The following is a 6,000-nucleotide window of genomic DNA, read 5'->3' on the forward strand; positions in this document are numbered from 1 at the left end:
GATTTAATAACCCCACACACTTGAGCACAAAATATTACTAGAAAGAAAGAATAAAAGACATAAATATATTACAAAACAATTCCCAACTCCACAATTCAATGAAATCTCTCTATATTCTATTATTACTTCTTCACATACTTAGGCAGAATAAGTTAGCAATAGGGTGTAATAACTTTATATTACACATATTAAATATCAAATCACTAAGGGGTACTACTAAGATTTACAGTTATGTAAGGACAAATGCTCTCTTATCTTTTTCTCCCAAAATTAATCAGCAGTATTCAAAGATACTGCGTCACTAAAGCTTGTCTGAAAATAACTCTGAAGATCACTACTTCTTTTTAACTCAATTAAACAGCATAGCAGAAATGGTGTAATGAAATTCGTATAGCTTTATTTACATTCACAGTAAAGTAGTTGAAGAACATCAATAGAATCTGAGCATTAACTATTGGTTGACTCAATATTAATTTTAAGGAGGCCATATTGAGAAATATATACCTTAGTGTTGTTCTCTTTAGATGAAATTAGACAAAGAAATAATTAAGGGAACTTTAAAAGGAATTCCAGTACATTTCTGTGTCAGAGTGACTTTACTAAACTTCATGATTTAAAATGTGTTAACATACATGGTAATTCAATATTTAAATTGGCAGATTCCTGCAAACCTTCACTAAAGAAATCACATTTTTTCAAGGTAATAAATTTCTATATTTAGTTTTAAATAATTTTATAGGACAAGGAAGATAGTTACATAGGAAGATTACCCAATTTGTAAATCCAAATAATCAATATAACAAAAGTATAAGGAATTTCAAAGTGTTAATTATAAGCTGTCTTCCGGCATTGCAATGTGAAGAATTATTATTTTCAGGAGAGGCAGATGGAAAGTATAAACATTTTAAATTAACATCTTTCACTGAGACATTTACACAAATATTAAAAGGTCTGGCAACAACTAAAAATTTTAAACATCAAACCCAAATCTTACTTTGAAGAGCCAGTTATACATACGGGTGGTTATTAAGAAAAGAAATATAGTAGACCTCTACCCCACAAACTTATCATTCATACTTAAAATAATTTATGTGATTATCTCTAAAGATGCCTAATGGGCAGTGATTTGCCATTCTCCTGATGTATAAAATGTGAGCCATGTTTCTTGGCAAATGTGCCGCCGGAGCAAGCACTAGCCATGTTTCTTGGTGAAGCTAATGCACAGTTCTAGTGCTTAGGACTTAAGTCAGTCAAGAAAATTACTTCGTGTTTGGGGCTCAAGTGAGCGTTAGTACTATTATTTATAAGTAATGTAAATATAGTATTGAACGACTATTAAGAGAAAATTAATACTTTATGAGTTAATTTGGATTTGAAAATTACACAAGAAATATGCAACTTTTAATAGAAACAAGTATCTAGAAAGGGAAAAGACTGATATTTCTCTAACTGTATTTCTTGAAATATCTCAGGAAGCATTTTTCAAACACAGAAAGAACTTCTACTTCCTACTTTAGTCTCAACTATGAATCTCTATCTATTATATAGTGCTGGAATCAGCCATCATTTTCTGTAAAATCCCAGATAGCAAATATTTCACGCTTTGCCATATGTCGTGTCACAGGCATTGAACTCTGCCCGTGCAAATGCTAAAGCATCTCTACACATACGCAAATGCCTGGGTGTGGGCAAGTTCCAAGAGAACAGTCACAAAAACATGTGTAGCAGGCTGGATTGGTACCCTAGTCCTTAGTTTATCAATCCCTGATAGAATACGAAAAACTGAGACCAAATTCTTGTTGTTAATACACTTTAAGTACTAATTTGATATATTTGTTTGTCTGAACTGCATTATTCAATATCTAGTTAAAGAGTAAGAATGAACAAAATTGGCTTATAAAAAATTAATTTCAAGCCTAGAGTAGGCACACTTATTTATACAACACAAAACTTAGAAGAAAAACAAACAAATACAAAAATGCTAAAATAAAAATATTTTTGTTAAAAATAAAAAGACAATTTAAAATAAGAATACAAGGCATTCAATTTTCCATATAAAATAACTTTGAGGAGATGCTAAAGTGTTAACAATAGATTCTATAACATATAAAGCTTTATGTTGATTTTAATAATTAGCATTATATAAAACTTATAAACTACACATAATTAATATGAAGTCCACAGTTACACGAACGTATTTCAATCTTGCTTCAACTCTAAAGTAAGCTTACAACAATCTAACTCGAGATAGTCATGATAATGAGTAAGAATTGTGCTGAAGTAAATGTCTATGGGCTCAAGTTTCAATTGATTTCCTATACCATGCAAATTTTGACTGACAACTTTGCCCTCTCGGTGAAAAGACCCATACATGAAATGTCACATTTCTTGATTTATCCCTAAATCGGTCAATATCAGCTTTTTCCATTCTGAACTTAATAGTCATTCACCTTGTTCAGTGGTGGAAAGCAAAACATCGACCTCATGAATAAAACGAATCACTGATTCACCTGACAGGAAAATTACATACTGCTTGTTTTTATTCTCTGTCTCATCTTTAAACCTAAATTTTTAAAATAACAACAACAAAGGGAAAAATGTTGTGAACTCAAATTTGAAATACACATATAAAAACCTGTATGCTTTAATTTTTATATGTAAGCCTTTTAAACTTGAATCCTTTCGACTCTTTTTCTAGTTGTGCATAAAGGAAAGAATGAAGAAAAGCACTGGTGACTAAAGGCAGGTAAGGGCAAGCAGGGAAGTAGAATAATAACAAGACAAAGCAGACACTATCAGAGAGGCCCAAAGTCGTTAAGAGATGGCAAAGAGGAGAGGAATTTGAAGATCATAGAAGGCAAGAAATAAGGAATTAAAGCAAAAGTGATGTACAATACTTTATAGTGGTATTGTACACTGAATCCCTCCAAATATGCCTTTTCAGGTAGGAAACTGTCTGTCCTAAGAAGGGTCTGTTCTAAAAACGCACTCTTGAAGATTCAAAACCTGTAGACTCAGCAACAAAGCAGAAAAGCCTGAATAGTATCATCTACAACTATGCTGACACATAACGCTTCATCTATAAAGCGTTTCCTGACCACCACTTGTACCCCATGACTATGATCCCTCTGAAACTAACCCTAGGAGCCATATAAATACTTTCCTTCATATCAATGTGTATGCAATCATTTATTTAGTATTATTTAGATGATTCTATATTCCTAACTACATTGGAACCACATGCTCTATTCAAAGTAATTAGCAGTGTACCTGACTCAAAATATGCATTCAATACATATCTGTTGAATGAAAGAGTTAATTAAAAGAGCAGGCTTGGAATTGAATATTTTCCCTGTCTCCTTTTACCATCTCTCTGTAACAGTCATGTTACCAAGAAGAAAATAACAAAGACTGCCTCTAAGAGTATCAAGAAATAATTTTTAACACGTAATAAAAACTATAACAAATGTATGCACAAGGTCAAGTACAGAGCTAAAGGTGAAGAAAATAATAGGAAAAAGACAAATAGGTTCAATTTATATCTATCAGCTAAAAAGAAAGAATGAATGAAATTAAGATACTTATTGAAGGTGGATTCGGAGGAAGAAGTCTTGGCTTGGATATATGGGCAGATGGTTGTGCCGCTGATCGGGACAGGGGATTAAGGAGGAGGAGAAGGTTTTGAGAATAAATTAATAAGTTCTGTTTTGGAAATGCTAAGTTTGAGCAATCCATGTATAAATACGAGTAGAAAAGTCCTTCAGTGGGCAATTGGTTGATTTTAAGGGTCTCTGAAGGAAGTGGTCAACTACTCTGGGATTTCTGATATATGAATTATAAATATCACCTATCTCAAATAGTTATGACACTGCATGAATACTGATTTTATTTTTTATTTTTGAAAAGCATCAAAATGTACTTTGATCAAAGACTCATGAATAAAATTAGTGATAAATCCAGGTAACAGAATTTATGGCCATAAATTATTTATAAATATAACACTGATAAGTAGCTAATAAACTGAATGTAATAATACTTGTGAATCCCTAAGGAATTCTAAACTTATTTTGAAGAAACATATTTTTTAAAGCATTAGTCACAGAGAGTTGGTTTTTTTTTGGTGCACATAAGCAAATGGAATCTGAAAAGGCATATGGAAAGTTAAAAGTACTAAAATATCCAAAATAAATTCCATAGAAGAAGAGAAAATTTAGAGGACTGATATTACCTGATTTCAAGACTTATTATAAAGCTTCAATCATCAGGACTATGCTGGATTTATTGGAGGATTAAACAAATCAATAGATCGTAACACAGAAATTGACACAAATAAATATGTGTTTTTTGAAAATGGTATAAAAGAAATACATCAAGAGATGACAGCCTTTTCAATAAGTGGTATTTTAACATGTGAGGGCAAAAAAAAAAAAGAAAGCACCCCCTTATATATTTCACAGCTTAAACAAAACCTAACTTAAAATGGGTCAGAGAACTAAATGAAAAGAGTAAACGTGTAACTTCTAAGAGTCAAATTTGTGTGAGTTTGGAATTGCCAATGGATTTTTTTAGACTCGATACTGAAAGCATAAACTACAGAAGAGAAACCTGATGAGGTGGATTTTATCAACATTTAAAACTTTTATTCTGTCACTCTTACGGAGAGGAAGACAATATTTGAAAACATCTCTGATAAAAGTCTTTTATCAATAAGATGAGAGGACTTCAAGAAGTTCAAGGCAATATTCCAGCATCTCCAAAACCATTCTTCATAAGCTTGGGAGTCTCTTTGTGGTAAAGTGAATTTACTTACTTATGGCTCTTCCATCCAAGCTTTTGTAACTCCCACCAAATCATTGGTTGGGACCATGCCGAGAAGGTGTAGAAGACTCTAAAAAAAACCTAAACTTGGGGACGGGTCAATTTCACCAGTCCTCGACATGAGAGAGACAGCTCAGAAGAGCCACCAGTGGAGCACATGTGAGAGCCTGATCTGAAGTGGTGGCAGCAGCAAAGGCTGCAGCACCAACTATGGACCAGAGAGGCAACACCAAGACTGGGAGGCAGGGGTCAAGAGGCCATGTCGCTGACCGCCTGAAGACCAGAGAGAGGCATGGCTGCTGGCCATGAAGAGGTGGTGCTGTGAACAAAAGACTGTATCCTTCATGTTTTGTTTTGTTTTAATCCTTACTTGTGGTAATTTTTAACTTCTGTCATAAGCCCCCATAACAGTGAATATTATCTGTGAGTTCTGTGTAACCACTGCTCTGGAGCACCCGCAGCAATGCAGAGTGCTATGGGAAGAACCATCCGAGTCAGAACAGCGTAAAAGAAGGACGGCAGCATGTCTGACCTCTGCCTTGTGACAGTTGGATGGGACCAAGTCTGATTCTTTTCCTTCTGAAGCTAGAGGAAGTAGGATGTGGCCTCCATGCCATTTCTTCATCCTCATATATATAAAATTCTTCAAACTCAACAGTAACTAGTCTGCTTGAATCACAACCTCATCTACCTGAGACCACACTATAGATGGGGCATGATACTAGGGGAGAAAAATGTGGAATAGAACTCAAATTCTTAGAAAATCCATAATTACGGACCTGTTGAGACTGGAGGCCTTCTTGAAACCATCACCCTGAGATACTCTCTAAATCTTGAGCCAAAACTCTTCCATGAGTTCCTCTCTTAACTAAATAATAGCTTATACAATAAATAGTATCACCTGAGCATTCTGCTCCTTTAAAAAATTCATATATGAAATCAACAAATCAACACTCAATAAGATTACACATAACAAATCAGATGTTAAAAGATTGGTAAAGTCAAGAGAAGAAGGCAAGGGGCAGGCAAACTATATTACTGGAGACAGAACATCCAGAACAGAAATAATGAAAGAAGTTGACATAGCATGTAAAATATAATCAATGTCAGTAAATCAATTATGTAGAACAGGAGTCCTCAAACTTTTTACACAGGGGGCCAGTTCACTGTCCCTCAGACCCA

General features: G+C 34.0%; 1 protein-coding gene across 3 annotated transcripts in view; it reads right to left on the reverse strand.

Moving 5' to 3' along the window:
• Positions 1-6,000, reverse strand: part of MIPOL1 (mirror-image polydactyly 1) — a 391,526-nt gene that overhangs the window by 273,507 nt on the left and 112,019 nt on the right. The gene's annotated exons all lie outside the window — the stretch shown is intronic.

This window comes from Echinops telfairi, unplaced genomic scaffold (assembly GCF_000313985.2).
Source record: "Echinops telfairi isolate 266 unplaced genomic scaffold, ASM31398v2 ScPeMD7_18;HRSCAF=68, whole genome shotgun sequence".
NCBI classification, from domain to species: domain Eukaryota; kingdom Metazoa; phylum Chordata; class Mammalia; order Afrosoricida; family Tenrecidae; genus Echinops; species Echinops telfairi.